Source organism: Leptodactylus fuscus, chromosome 11 (assembly GCF_031893055.1).
Source record: "Leptodactylus fuscus isolate aLepFus1 chromosome 11, aLepFus1.hap2, whole genome shotgun sequence".
NCBI lineage: Eukaryota > Metazoa > Chordata > Amphibia > Anura > Leptodactylidae > Leptodactylus > Leptodactylus fuscus.
Window position 1 is genome coordinate 22,076,861 of NC_134275.1, and position 16,705 is coordinate 22,093,565.

The window sequence follows — 16,705 nt, forward strand, 5'->3', positions numbered from 1 at the left end:
TGTCTCACTGGCAGAGCCAACTGCGCAGGCGTCGGAGGTCACACAGGAGGAAGACGACAGAGAAGGGGAGGATCCAGCCGAAGATAGAGGCGTCGCAGGATCGTGTTATTGAGCAGCAGTGGGGACGCCCCCATCGCATTTTCAGCGCTGGGGCCCGCCCCCATCGCTGCCAGAGAACTAATTTGCATACCGGTAAAAAATGGTATTTCTAAGGAACGGCGCGGCAGAGATCACATCTAAAGGTAAGAGACGAATAGCCTTTCTAAAGGCTATTCCAACGTCTTATCCACAAAAAAAAGAGGTTTTAATGATAGAATCCCTTTGCCATATATCAAACATAATTCCCTTGAGTGAAAGGAACCCTAAATACAGTATGTTCCTGTGCTAAAGTGAACAATCTAGATGCAAGGAATCTAAAGAGAAAAAACCACAATGAAAGTACAATAAGAAATCAAAAGATAGGATAAACTGACATAAAGTACCATAAAAATATAATAATTAAAGATGATAATAGTAAATGTAGACATAGGACATGCACCATTCGAAAGATGAGTAATATTAGCGATGAAGCACAGATCCCAAGCAGGTTGGTATGGAGAAAGGTCACCATGCGTATTGTCCTCTACAATCGCGTAACAATCTAAAGAATGCTACGATATAAAGGTATAACAATTACCAGTTGTGCAACACATGTAAGTTCCGGTATAGCTCTTTGTGGATGCACAAACAAACACTAGCCCATAGGCTTATGTGCATATGCATGAGTATAGCACAGGGGTAGGGAACGTACTGCTCTCCAGCTGTTGCAAAACTACAACTCCCAGCATGCATACTTGCTCTGCTGTTCTGGGAACTCCCATGGAAGTGAATGGAGCATGCTGGGAGTTGTAGTTTCACAGCAGCTGGAGAGCTGAAGGTTCCCTATCCCTGGTATAGCAGTATTGCAAGATATGATAAAACCTGATTGTAAAAATAAAATTCAACATATTTCTCAATAGAAATGGCACAAATGCCAAATAAGCGTTTCATGCGCATGCGCGAGGATTCAGAAAGCGACAGGTCCTCTTTATAGAACTTTAAGTGGAATAGCTAAATGCTATGTATAAAAGCAGCCACACACAGCTACTTGTTCCTTCCACCAAAAACTTTTTCTTTGTAACATAAATTACACAAGATCACCATCTCCAACTCTCTGTACACACCGTGTCTGAAGGGTTTATCCGGTTTCTAGCATTGATAGCTTATCCTTACAACTGGATTGTACTGACCCATAGCATACATGTCATTTTGGCTGCACAGTGAATGACGTGATAATGAAGCCTGTAAGAAGGTTGCACAAAAGAAGTTTTTCTCCAATTCCACACCATTCTGATTTTTTTCCAGCTCCCCAGTACTATACAGAATCTTAAATGGTACCATTGCAAAGTAATGCCCACAAACCTTATGCTCACATATGGCTCTGTGAACAAAAAAATATAAAAAGTGATGGGGTTTGGAGGGCAGGAAGTCAAAATGTCTGTGGCAGGAAGGGGGTTAGGTATTTTATGCTGAATTTGGGGTCCAAGTTATCAACACAGAAACAAGTATAAGAAATAAACAATCCACAAACTGAAGTCTAACCAGAACACGCAATAAACTTACAAGGCAGATAAAAACCAGGGGGATAAATCAGGAAACTGAACGTGTTCTGCTCCAAAAGTCTGAGAGGTAACGTCAGAGCCAAATCAGAAGACAAGCAGATTTCCAATAACAAGCCAAAGTTCATTATTAGAACAGTCCAACAAAAACAATCAGGGTATAAGAGCCTTACTAAGCTACAACCAAATAGCAGGCACCTGGATGAGCAGGAGCAGGGTTTAACTATCGCTCCTCAGCTGCTAATAGGATCAGCATAGGAGAGTCCTAACACTGCAGAAGCTTCACATGTTGGCACAGTAACCTTAAAGCAACAGCATCTAACCTGATCTTTTCCTTTAAACAAACATAGGTACATGTTCACTTCTATATACTGGAGTAGAAGCCGAATTTTTCAGCCCAGTTTTTGTGCTGAAAAAGCCCCCCTCAGCTTATACTCGAGTCAGCAAAGAAAAAGAAATTATTTATTTTTTTATTTATTTTTTATTTATTTATTTATTTATTTGTTGGGGGGGGGCAATATCAATATCAATGTATAGAATCTCCCATAAAATTGTGGTAAAAAAGAAGCTTTAAAAAAAAAAAAAAAAAAGTTGTAAATCGCTCCTTTCCCTAGAATAGACACAAAAGTAGAAAATGACTGTGACACACATACACATTAGGTATCCCTGTGTCTGAAAGTGCCCGGTTTACTGAATATAGGGGATCTGCAGTGCTCCTGTTCCGTCGGGAAGGGTTAATAGGAGCACTGCAGATACCCCATATTCAGCCAGGCTAAATTCCAAAAGGCGGGGAAAAAAGCAGTCCTCAAGCTCAGGGAAGGGGCAGACAGACAACCAAAACACACCCTCCCTTTCCCCAGCAACTATTGCACCCAAAAACTCCAACCATTTTAATTTTTGAAATTTTCCAGTAGCTGCTGCATTTACCCCCTCGGCTTATACTCGAGTCAATAAGTTTTCCCAGTTTTTTGTGGTAAAATTAGGGACCTCGGCTTATACTCGAGTATATACGGTAATTTAGACAGCATATGTCTATAGTAGACAGTCTACTGTTTTATCATTACAATGGTTCATGGTGTAAGGTAAATTTGCATCTTGCTAGGCGTATTACACAATTTTGCCTATCTTTATAGATCCTACTGGTTGGCTTATGCGTGTTTTCATATTCTAAATTGAGCCAGATTCTGGTGCAATAAGTTTAGTGAATTTCTCCCCCTGTTTTGTGTGGTGTATATTCCTGCAGTAGCTCATAAGTAGGAGCTGGTTTGCTCTTTATGTAAGCTGTGTTTTGTTACATACATCAAAGGCTCAATTTTTAGATCCCGCTGGACCACTAGAAATTTACTATACTGTACTTACTATATATTTACCTGATATTTATCCCGGTACAATATCTGTATGTTCGCTAAACACTTCACTATCACTAAACAATTGTACACCCTGGTTAAACAGAGGCCGAGGTTTTTACAATATGTTGTAAACGTGGAATGGGCGGGACACACTATCATCAGAACAACTAAGCAAATAGTAACAAATGTAACACACAGTCTATTGGCTAGAAACCATTCTCATTATCAATAATGGCCCAATTTAACCTTTTAACCCTTTTACTGTTTTTATTATACAGTGTTGGCCAAAAGTATTGGCACCCCTGCAATTCTGTCAGATAATACTCATGTTCTTCCAGAAAATGATTACAAGTACAAACTCTTTGGTGATAATATCTTCATTTATTTTGCTTGCAATGAAAAAACACAAAAGAGAATGAAAAAAAAGTCATTGATCATTTTACACAAAACTCCAAAAATGGGCCGGACAAAAGTATTGGCCCCCTCAGCCTAATACTTGGTAGCACATCCTTTAGACACAATAACTGCGCACAACCGCTTCCGGTAACCAGCAATGAGTTTCTTACAAGGCTCTGCTGGAATTTTAGACCATTCTTCTTTGGCAAACTGCTCCAGGTCCCCCCTGAGATGTGAAGGGGGCCTTCTCCAAACTGCCATCAAGAGATCTCTCCACAGGTGTTCTATGGGATTCAGGGCTGGACTCATTGCTGCCACTTTACAAGTCTCCATTGCTTTCTCTCAAACCATTTTCTAGTGCTTTTTGAAGTGTGTTTTGGGTCATTGTCCTGCTGGAAGACCCCTGACCTCTGAGGGAGACCCAACTTTCTCACACTGGGCCCTACATTATGCTGCACAATGTGTTGGTAGTCTTCAGACTTCATAATGCCATGCACATGGTCAAGCAGTCCAGTGCCAGAGGCAGCAAAGCAACCCCAAAACATCAGGGAACCTCCGCCATGTCTGACTGTAGGGACCGTGTTCTTTTCTTTGAAGGCCTCTTTTTTTTCCCCCTGTAAACTATATGTTGATGCCTTTTCCCAAAAAGCTCTACTTTTGTCTCATCTGACCAGAGAACATTCTTCCAAAACATTTTTGGCTTTCTCAGGTAAGTTTTGGCAAACTCCAGCCTGGCTTTTTTATGTCTCTGGGTGAGAAGAGGGGTCTTCCTGGGTCTCCTACCATACAGTCCCTTCTCATTCAGACGCTGACGCTGGATAGTACGGGGTGACACTGTTGTACCCTCGGACTGCAGGGCAGCTTGAACTTGTTTGGATGTTAGTCGAGGTTCTTTATCCACCATCCGCACAATCTTGCGTTGAAATCTCTCGTCAATTTTTCTTTTCCGTCCACATCTAGGGAGGTTAGCCACAGTGCCATGGGCTTTAAACTTTTTGATGACACTGCGCATGGTAGACACAGGAACATTCAGGTCTTTGGAGATGGACTTGTAGCCTTGAGATTGCTCATGCTTCCTCACAATTTTGCTTCTCAAGTCCTCAGACAGTTCTTTGGTCTTCTTTCTTTTCTCCATGCTCAATGTGGTCACACAAGGACACAGGACAGAGGTTGAGTCAACTTTAATTCATTTCAACTGGCTGCAAGTGTGATTTAGTTATTGTTACCACCTGTTAGGTGCCTCAGGTAAGTAACAGGTGCTGTTAATTACACAAATTAGAGAAGCATCACATAATTTTTCAAACAGAGCCAATACTTTTGTCCACCCCTTTTTATGTTTGCTGTGGAATTATATCCAATTTTGCTTTTTGGAATTCTTTTTGTGGTTTTCCATTGAAGACAAATTAAATGAAGATAATAATACCAAAGAATTTGTGATTGCAATCATTTTCTGGAAGTAAATGAGTATTATCTGACAGAATTGCAGGGGTGCCAATACTTTTGACAACACTGTATAGACACCTGTCTACAAACAGGACTCACACAGTATATAAGACAATGTAAACAAATATACACCTATACATATTAAATATACATATTTTACCCCACAAATGCGCATTTGGCTGGCTGCACTGGACAGGGAGGAAACTCATTTGCAGCTCTATCTAGCAGTACTGAGGCTCTTACATCGGGCAGACTTCCTCCTTCACACTACGATGTGCTGGATGAGTCACTGCTTGTTAGGAGGAGGAGGGAAGTTAGGGCAGTGGCTGTTTCTAAGTGGTGGCAAACTGTAAAAGTAGCGATCACCAGACCATACATCTGCCAATGCATTTATCTACTCCGGAGTATTAGTCCTATTATTAGGCAAAGTATGGGGCCCCTATGGGTGTGGGGGCCCTGGGCAATTGTCCAATTTGCCCACCAACGCCGGCCCTGGAGATGCCCTTCTGATAGTGGGCAGAGATTGGTGCTGAAACTAACGGCACTGATATTTCCAGCTCCGGGGCACATAGAGGTATATAAAACCGCATGTGCCTGAGGACATGAAAGATCTTCTTTAGAGGCATTGCAGGAAATAGTTTTAAATACTTGTGCCTTTTTTGTGTACCCATAAAATAAAAATGTCCATCTTTGTGTCTTCACACAGTAGTCAGGAATGTTGTCTTCCCTCTTCCACCCGTTAGTAATAAGGTATGACATAGCCATGGAAGCAAAAATAAAACCATTTCCTTATATGCATTGTATGAAAAGCGAGTGCTAGGCGCCACTTCACACACCTCTCTATTCTCTTCCTACTTGCGACTGTTATTGGCTGAAATGTCAATCTGAGAAGTCGCCTTTTGTTATTCTTTCACACCCAATAAACCATGTCGTTCTACAATAAATGTCACTTATGAAGCATTTACTACCCCTGAATGCTGCGGTATTTCTTTACAATAACTGTGGCGTATCCTGACCAAGAGCACCGATAGAAAACGAGCGATACCAATTCTATAACATGAATAGTGTGACAGTCACACAGAAAGAGCCCCTGTCAAACACTGCTTTTACTCATGCACTGGGATTCCAGATTTTACATGATATTCTCCAGCCCCCAGATCAAACTGAAAGCCCTTCTGTATATACACGGAAACAGCTGTCTACAGATGGATGTCTGTTCCTTTTCTAGGACTCTGCAGACATCTCATGTTTCATAGTTCCTTCGTAAGTCAGATAGTAACTGCTAGCTACCAATAGGGGGCCCTAAAGACACAGTTTTCTTCCTTCTGTAGGAAAGCTAACTTGCATATCTTTTCTATATTATGGGGATAACATCTATCCTTAGGGATGTTATCCCTGTTGTCCCTGTTATCCGTGGTGTGGCCGGGCCGCAACTGTGGTCCGCAATTTATAGAACATGTCCGTAATGGTCGTGAATTGCGGCACTGCACGGACTCGCCCATAGGACTCTATGGGCGAGTGCGACAGGAATCGGACGTCTGCGGAGTCTATGTTGCCGATCAGCAACTGGTGTTTCTGATCAGCAACTTGCGGACCATACATTCAATACGGTCGTGTAAGACCAGCCTTAGGGGAGGGGGGCAAACTGGGCAACTGCCCAGGGGCCCCGCAGCTTAAGGGGCCCCCTGTGTTACCTAATATTTCACCATTATGTTTATGGAGTGACCGTCTGTCTGTTCTCACTGACAGACAGCCGGGTCACTCTCTGTGCAGCGGCCGCTGGGCTGTGCAGTCACTTATAGTCCCTGCTAGCAGGGACTAGCATCTATGTGAATCCAGTCATTAAGATGCAGAATTAAAAGTCCTATTAAATAATGTTTGGTTTATATTACAGTGAATTTCTTTAATATAATTAAAATATAGTTTAAAGTGATTATATGTGTATTCAGTTCCCGAATTGTGACGTTGGTACGGTATCTTAGAATTTAGGGCTCTACTCAAAAATTTGCCCAGGGCCCCATTTTGCCTAAAACGGCCCTGCAAGTATTTCATTTTTTTTTTCCTGGATTGCTCACTAATGAGGAATCTGGTACAGGAGTCCCTGTTAGTCAGAGATCCCTTCTTTCACTGTATGTGCACATGCAAATACAGCTGAAAGCTGTCAGTGCAGGCCGCGATGATGTAAGTCATCAGCACCTGCAGTCAGAAGAAGGAGAACGTCCAGCGGCTCTTGATGGGACTTCAGGTAAGTATAATAGTGTGTGTGTGTGTGTGTGTGTGTGTGTGTGTCTGTGTAGGGGGGGGCTACTGTGGACCATTTAATACTGTGTGGGTGTAGGAGGGGGGTAATGTGGAGCATTTAATACTGTGTGGGGGAGTTTGCTGTGGAGCATATAATACTGTGAGGGGCCTACTGTGGAGCATATAATATTGTGTAGGGGCCAACTGTGGAGCATAGAATAATGTGTGTGGGACCTACTGTGGAGCATATAATACTGTGGAGGGCTACTGTGGAGCATATAATATTGTGTGTGGGGACTACTGTGGAGCATATAATACTGCGGGGGGCCTACTGTGGAGCATATAATACTGTGTGGGGGGCCACTGTGGGGAATTTAATACTGTGTAGGGGCCACTGCAGGGCAGATTGAACTATTTATATCACACAGTATCTGTTTTATAGCAGACATGTCATATTAGTACAGGCTGTAATAACATTGCACGGTCACTATAAAAACAGATCCTGTGCGAGGTAAATAGTGAATATTAATTGTTCAAAAGTACCAAATGTAGAGAGCTTTAACTTTTACTACAAAAAGTTTGTATTATTGAAAACTCAGTAAAGCCCCATTCACACGAAGGTAATTTGTGGGTTGCAGATTGGGTACTCGGTCTCTAAAAGGTTCGCCATCACTCCCATAGACTATAATGGGTCTGCCAGGTTTCCGCCCAGTTTCTGCCTGAAAAAGGTGAAAAATGCAGATAGAAAAGCACAGCTTGCAGTGCTTTTCTCTTCAAATTTTTCAAGCAGAATGGGCAGAGCAGGCACAGGTGTGAACTTAGCCTTAAAAGTAGATTTATGGTCCCAGAGCTATAGGAGTTATCACTCTGTCAACAAAAGCAATAAACTTTTACACTCTTTATCTAGAACACTGCTGATAGTTGAGACAATGTGGGATACTGCTAATAACCAGAAGTGTCTATATGTCACTGGGCACACACCATGTCATCACCTACAAAAGTGCTGGACTGTTTGGCATTATCAATATATGCATCTGGCAATAGCTTATATTGCTTATCATCACCGTATAGAAAGATTAGATAATAGGGGCATTGTGACATCATTTTATTTTAGGTAGATTATGAGCCCCATATAGGGCGCACAATGTACATTTTTTCACCTATCTTTATGTCTTAAGAGTATGGGAGGAAATCCACACATACACGGGGAGCACATACAAACTCTTGCAGATGTTTGTCCTTCGCAGGATTTGATCTCAGGACTCCAGTGCTGCAAAGCTGCAGTGCTAACCACCGAGACACCATGTTGCCTGTGACATCATTTTATGTCTGGGTATAGGATGGCGCAGTGCACAACATTTTTGTGATGTCACAACCAAAGCAGTATAAATAGCATGCTGCTGACTATTACAGCTGCCAACAACAACATAGCTTAAAGGGGGGTGTCCAGGCAAAGCTTTTAAAGAGGACCTTTCACCGATTTGGGCACAGGCAGTTCTATATACTGCTGGAAAGCTGACAGTGCGCTGAATTCAACACACTGTCGGCTTTCCCGAACTGTGCCCCGGGTAAAGCGCTATCGGTCCCGGTACTGTAGCTCTTTACAGTCAGAAGGGTGTTCCTGACAGTCTGTCAGGTACGTCCTTCTCCACAGCAGCGCCTATAGCGCTGTACAGTGTGAGCGGGGAGGAACGCCCCCTCCCCTCCTCATAATACTCGTCTATATCTTGTAGCCTCCGGGCTTTCTTCAGTATATATCCTGTAGCCTCAGGCTTTCTTCAGTATATATCCTGTAGCCTCAGGCTTTCTAAAATTTATACCCTGATTCCTGCATGTTTCTTGGATTTTACCTGTCTTGCTTTACTCGTTCTTGTCTGTGCTGGTTAGTATGTGTGCACATTTTGCAGTTCTATGTACTTGTTAATGGAATTGAAGCGGAATCCTGGCGGACTCCATTATAGTCTATGGTGTCCATGGGTTTCCACAGGTAAACGGCTTTTTAAGCTTTTTCCCAAACAGACCCAAAGAATGAAAACCCAAACACAGGTGTTGAACCTAGCATAATATTGTAATAATGCATCTTTGGTGCAAAATTATACAAATTTCATGGACAAGCTGAGTATAACAAACAGCGGATCAAAAAAAAAGTGTCTATGTCGTGCCAGAGAAGGCAGTTTTTTATGTGGTCAGACATCACAGAGGGAAGATGAAAGCATGTTATGGCAAGCTATTAAACTGGAGGAAGCTCTCGATTGCAGATGTAGATAACAAGGCAGCAAACAGCTACAATTAAAGGCTACAATTGTAACGTACGCCATACACATCAGTTATACATAGATGGAAGCTGCCCAACTTTGCAGTGTTCAGCTGAAAATCTAATGTATATGGGTCCTCCTGGCAGATTTTGGAGGAGATGAACATCGAATAGTTTTATTTCACCTTCCTGATCCTTTTGTTCACAGGTATGCTCCTCAGGCAGCAGCCCAGGAAGGAGTGAGGAGAGTGGTAGTGGTCCTATAGTCATGTGTGGTCATTATGGCTGTGGCCACCACCACCAAACCTCCCACTCTCCTCGGGTTTGTGTAGCTATGAGGGGGACTGCAATGTTGATAATGGGTTTAGTATTTTCCCCTGGGGCACACTCTGACATGAAGTCAGCTGGCTGATGGTGGTTCAGGAATAAGTAGCACTATCAGAAGGCGGAAAGAAGTCTTCCAGTAATGGAGGTGATGTGTGAGCTGGAGCAAGGAATCAGAGATGTTCCTCTTTAGTGACGGCAGGACTTTGCTCCGTATTCTTTTAGTTTCTCTCCAATTCTGTTTTTCTCCCAAATCTACCTATAATACGCACACTGCAGGGTGTAGGTGTAATAAAGGAAATTAAAACACAAAGACAGCACCGCGCGGAACCTGGCGCATTACCCTTTATAATAGGAAAGAAACAAACATAGAAATAAGTGAATAATCACCTTATAATGCTGAAATAAGGTCACAGCACCTGAGTAAGCAATTGAATAAGGAGATCACGAGCAGCAGATCACTACCGTATAAATACGTATAGACCACGGGAATAAGGACCAAACCATACACTTCAAAAAGGTATAGATGAAAAAGTATAGATCCACGCTTAGCCTCCAGATCTTGTAAAAATTCCTTTATTTAGAGTCTTTAACATACAACGCATTTGGGGTCCATGCCGGATCTTTTCTCAAGTGTCCAATAGGTCAGAATAACGTGTGTGGTTTGGTCCTTATTCCTGTAATAAAGGACATTAGTCCTGGCTAGTAGCTCAGTGAGATCTAGACAAAGCTATGAGGCCTCAGTATCTCCAACTCAAATTGCCTAAATGACCAAGAGCAATGAGAGAGGGAGGGATATTCTGCATAGATAAGCCCAGGTTCCTCATAGAATGTTCTAGGATTATACTAGGGTTTAAGGGATGGTCTCTGAGTCTTAGTTCTTGGCTTAATCCAAAAAATTAAAGAGGTTTTCCAGGCAAAGAAATGAGGTTTTAAAACAGCTGGGGGCGGTGAAAATAAAAAAAAAAAAAAAAATCATACTCACTTGGCCTCGGTGCCTCCCAACGTGGTTCAGTCCATGTTAGCTTCCGACAAAATGTCCCCGCCATATGTGACCCCTGAGTGGCATGGAACATTACTACCTGTGACGTTCCGGGGTCTCTTCCTCTATTCGCCTCAATGGTCACATGACTGCTCACTCTTAGAGATGAGCGAACACTGTTCGGATCAGCCGATCCAAACAGCACGTTCCAAAGAAATGAATGGAAGCACCTGGTACGTACGCTTTGCCGGCGGCCGGTCGCTTAACCCCCCGCGTGTCGGCCGCTTCCATTCATTTCTATGGGAGCGTGCTGTGAGCGTGCTGTTCGGAACGGCTGTTCCGAACACAGTTCGCTCATCTCTACTAGTTCACTATCCAACCCTCCAGTCACCACCCACAATATAGAAAAATGTTTGACTCAAAGATCCTTAGCATGAATAAGGAGAGTCCAGCCTAGTGACCTCTAGTTCAAGCTCCACCTTGGTCTGCACCACAATACTACACACAGACAGTGCCCACCAGGTTTTAACACTGTTTAGCTATTTCTGAATCAGTCCCTCCCTGTCAACCTAAAGTTATTTAGCACCAAGCTATTCTAGGTTGTATTGTGGATACTAGAGTACATCACATTTGTAGTCCTGTGCGATTGCAATGACAAATGTCAACTTCTATTCTAGACTTCTTACCTGGGTTATATGTATAGCCATTATGTGTGTGGGTTTTGTAGCTGGATGTTGCCTTCTGTATTTAGATGTGCATTATTTGTATCCATGTTGTGTCTGTCCAATGTTGTTAGGTACAAAAGGCTATAATTCAGGCTAAATGCAACAAAAATTTGAATCCTAACTCAAAAATAAATGGATTTTTTTCAGATACTTGTTTGCATTTTTTTTTTATTATAAACACAAACTTAAGAGTCATAAAGAGCACTTTAAAAAGTCATATAATGGTAAATGGATATCTATTATGCCCTTGTAAGAGTTTGTATAACTCAGGATGGTTCCAGTTTGCAATAGACAATCTACTTTTTTTTTGTAGATTTTGCATTGTTTTTTTGTTTGTTTTTTTAGCCAAACACAATAGAAGTTTGTAAAAAGAAAAACGCCAACGCGAGAGGCATCATATGATGTATGGTATGTAGCATTTTCCACTTGGTGACAGGTCGGTCCTTTCAGGGAGCAGCTTCATCTAGTCATACAGTCGTTGCACTAATTCACACCCTGTAAGCCTGACAGGGAAGGTATTAGATTGACGTCAGACAGTGAGAGATACGTCAGTCACACCGCACAGGGTGTGATTTACCACAGTGACTGTATGACTAGATGAAGTGACTGTATGACTAGCACAGTGACTGTATGACTAGATGAAGCTGCTCCCTGTGACTAGTTAAGGTAATTTTGTATAAGACAATCTAAGGCTGTAAAAGCTTATTACTCAACTTTTCAGCAACGGAAATCTTAGTGAGGCTTAGGGTACAAAAAAAAAGAAAAAAACAACAACAAAAAATGCAACCTGTCAGGTCCCCTTTAAAATAGCTTACAGGCTAGATTTTGACAGATAAGGTGGGCAATTTCATCTGATGATAGACTACATGAACAAGATCAGCCATACCATCACAGGGCATGTTATATACCATTATTATTATTATTATTATTATTGTTTATTTATATAGCACCATTAATTCCATGGTGCTTTACATTTGGGGGTTACATACAATACACAGAATATACAGGTAGATATAATACTAACAATGACCGACTGGCACAGTGGGGTAGAGAACCCTGCCCGCGAGGGCTTACAATCTAAGAGGGAAGAGGGAAATAGACAGTAGGTGAGGGGAAAGACTGTTCAGATGGTGGTGATAGTGTTTTTGGAGGTTGTAGGCCTTCCTGAATAGGGGAGTCTTCAGGGCCTTCTTGAATCCTGTGATTGTGGGGGTCAGTCTTATGTGTCTTTGTAATGAATTCCAGAGTATGGGGGATGCACGGGAGAAATGTTGGAGATGGCTGTGTGCCCTTGTAAACCTAAAAAAAATTAGAATGGTTCTAGTTTGCAATAGAGTAGGAGATATCTGTCTTTTTTTGTTGTAGATCTTTTTGAAGAGCGGATGAGAGCAGAGCGGAGTAGGAGGCCATTGGAGGATCTGAGGTTACGTGTGGGCAGGTAGCGGAAGATTAGGTCAGAGATATATGGAGGGGACAGGTTGTGGCTCGCTTTGTATGTTAGCGTTAGTAACTTGAACTCAATTCGCTGGGCAATGGGTAGCCAGTGAAGGGATTGGCAAAGTGGAGCAGCTGATGAAGAATGGGGGGAGAGGTGTATTAAGTGAGCAGCTAAGTTTAAGGTGGACTGGATGGGGGCGAGAGTATTCGCTGGGAGTCCATGGAGAAGGGTGTTACAGTAATCTAAGTGGGAGATTATGAGGGCATGGACGAGAGTCTTTGCAGTTTCTGGGGTGAGGAAGGAGTGTATTCGATGGATGTTCTTGAGTTGGAGGCGGCAGGAGGTGTTGAGGGTTTGAACGTGCGACTAGAAAGATAGGTCAGAGTCCAGGGTTATCCCAAGGCAACAAACACGTGGAACAGGGGTAAGCGTAGTTCCATTAACTTTGATAGATGGGTCAGTTAGAGGGTAATACAAGGTGGGAAGTGGTTCATGTGCTGAATTCAGAGGTGCCACTAGTTTCTGCAATTCACATGACTGTACTGGGGTGGTGCATTACACTCACCCAACAGTACACTCGGCCAGTGGCGTAACTAGGAATGGCGGGGGCCCCGTGGCAAACTTCAGATCCCACAGTAAAATAATCGGAGACCCAGTGAGGATAAAAACACTGTTACTTACCTATCCCTGCGCTCCCCGCTGATGGCGGCCATCTTCAATGATGTCTGGGACATCATGTGACCGGGGGGCCTGCGACGCATATGGATGCAGGTTCCGGTCATGTGACATCAGGGACATCATGCAAGTAGGCAAGTAGGCCCGAAGCCTGCCCGTAGAGGTAAGCAACACTGTTTTTTATGTTCCATTACCTCTATTAGGCCTCTGATCATTATGCTCAGGGGTCTGAAAAGACCCCTGAGTATAATAATAGTGCTTGTGGGGCCCACGGTGTCACTTATCAATCGGTAAGTAAGTAGGGCCTGTTACCGGATGGAGTAGCTCCAGCCGGTAACGGCCTATTAAATTTTTTTTTTTAAAATGCAGCGGTAGCGCCCGTCGCCGAGCCCTGGACAACCTCTTTAATCTTCAATGTACTACAAATACAAAATGAAATATTATAAAAAAGAAAAAAAAATCAGTCACCTCTGTACAGAGAACATGATAATACTAAAAAGTCACATTCTCTGCAAGTTGGCACAAAACCTGGTTATTAATACATCATAATAGAGCCAAGAACCAAATGTGGTTATTAATACAGACTGAGTGTAGCTTTGTAGGAAAGGATCTCACGCCGGGCTGTAAAGAGTTATGTATGACAAGCTGTGTCTACAGCCGGCCTGTGGCTATATTAGGAAATGGAGCTATCTACTGGACGTGGAGCGCCTGGAAAATAAGAGCGGAGACAGTAAGCAGCAACAGTCAGCTGGGTAAAGGCCAGAGGTAAACAGTGGCAATGGGCATGGAAGATTGTCATCAATGTATACAACACGACTATGTCCTAACCACACAACAATAGAGTCACACAGTATAGACTCTAGGTAGGTAGTGGTCATTAAGGAATAAAGCCGGCCAGTCACTAAAGGGTTAAGGTGACAAAACATAAACTTTCCCCTAGAAGTCACATTGCACATAAGTGGAAAACTAATATCACATGAGATGTATCACATGAGACAGCCCTAGTATAGCTCAGCATATCAGACCTCGCAGCAGCCATTGAAATCTCTATGGCTGGTTCCCTATGTCTATCATGTAACACACTAGTGTTAGGGGGACTCTGTCCCCCCATTTCACTTGAAATAGGCAAACAGGGCTTTTCGAAATTGGAGGAAAACCAATGGGCCCTATCGTAGTCTATGGGGTCCACGTGTTTTTGCAAGTAACCGCTTTTTAAGCAGATAGGGATTCCGTTATTCAGGTTCCCAAGTGGGTCCAGAGAATGGATACCTGAACATAGAGTACCTGTCCGTGATCGCATTTACAAAACAAACCTTTATACTCACTGATGCTGGGTTCACACCAGCGTTCGGCGCTCCGTATTAGGTTTCCGTCTTCTGCCGGCAGAAGACGGAAACCTGTCATGCCGAGTCCGGCCATGAGCGGCGGTGAGCGTTTTGAGCTCTCTGCGGCTAAACTGTTTTTTTTTTAAATCGGACACAGAGTACTGCATGTCCAGCTCTGTGTCTGGTTTTGCTGCGGAGAACATAAAATGCTCACCGGTGCTCACGGCCGAACACTATTCAAACCTACAGAATGAAGTCCTGGGGGCAGATGTGAATGAGCCCTAAGATATACACTTAGGCCGGATTCACACTGGGTATTTTGGACCGGAATTTGACGCAGAGGCCGCCTCAGATTCTGGTCCAAAAAACGGGTAGCTGCGACTGGATGCCGATGCGTCCAGTCACGACACTCCGCTCCGGATTAGGCCCAAATGAATAGGCCTAGTCAGGAGAAGGGAGTGTATTCAGGTGGAGGCGAATCGGCCTGAAGAATGGGCGTCACTTATTTTTTCCGGGAACAGGAAGAAACGGCTCCTGGAAAAAAGAACTGACCGGCTCGCATTGATTTCAATGGGAGCCATCTTTTTGGTCAGGATTTCGAGGCGGATTCAGCCTCAAAATCCTGACCAAAATACCCAGTGTGAATTCAGGCTTAGGCTTCATGGCAGATTTGTCCACATGCACGGATGCCAGCTTTAGGGTAAACCTCAGCAGGTATCAGGAGAACAGGAGACAGTCAAGTTGTTTTTTTTTTTTTTTTTTAATTCAACCATGGACAGAATTAGCATATTTGGGACATTAAAGGGGTTGTCCAGCCAAAAGTGGACAACCCTTTTAACGTTTAAATCGGCCCGGGACAGTGAAAAAATAAAAAAATGCATATTCACCTGTCCCCAATGCTCCAGTGTCCTCCGCACGTCCCAGTACTTTGGCTCTGATGGCGCCTTCTGGAATTCACATGACCGCTGAGGCCAATCAGCAAAGGGCCTGAATGACGCTACCTGTGACATCACGGGTCCCCCTTAAACTTAAAGGGAGCCTTCACACGGAGTAAACGCGTGTGTATTTTTGCAAAATACACGTGTAAAAATAAGACTCCCATTGATTTCAATTATATTTTTTACACGTGTAAAAATACGCCTGTAAAAAGTCATTGAAGTCAATGGGAGTCTTATTTTTACACGTGTATTTTGCCAAAAATACACACGCGTTTACTCCATGTGAAGGCTCCCTAAAAGTTTTGCCTGGAAAACCACTTTAAAGAGGGTGTCCAGGATTTAAAAAAATGTTTTAAAAAAAAACCCCAAACATCCTCACCTCCCAGCGTAGTTCGGTTCTGTTGCTCTGCTGTCTTAGTTTGCCAGGAGTCCTTAACTGACCCCCCAGGTCCTTTTCCTTAGCCAGATGTTTGGCCTCATCAGTGACATGTCCGACAATCCTGAGCCTCAGGTAATGCAAAATCCCCAAGTCCTTCCAAAAGCCGTGTGATCAATGCAAATGACAGCGGCATGTGTTAGACTAAGTTCACACCATGCTGTTTGCTGAAGAACTGCATGCAGATTGTAATTGCAGCAATGCCTAGCACAGGTCACTATGTACAGTATATAGAGCTGTATATAGAGCAGTATATAGGAGCTGTATATAGGGCGGTATATAGGGCGGTATATAGGGCGGTATATAGGGCGGTATATAGGGCGGTATATAGGGCGGTATATAGAGCGGTACATAGAGCAGTATATAGAGCAGTATATAGAGTTGTATATAGAGCAGTATATAGAGCTGTATATAGAGCTGTATATAGAGCTGTATTATAGAGCAGTATATAGAGCGGTATATAGAGCAGTACATAGAGCAGTACATAGAGCTGTACATAGAGCAGTACATAGAGCAGTACATAGAGCAGTATATAGAGCTGT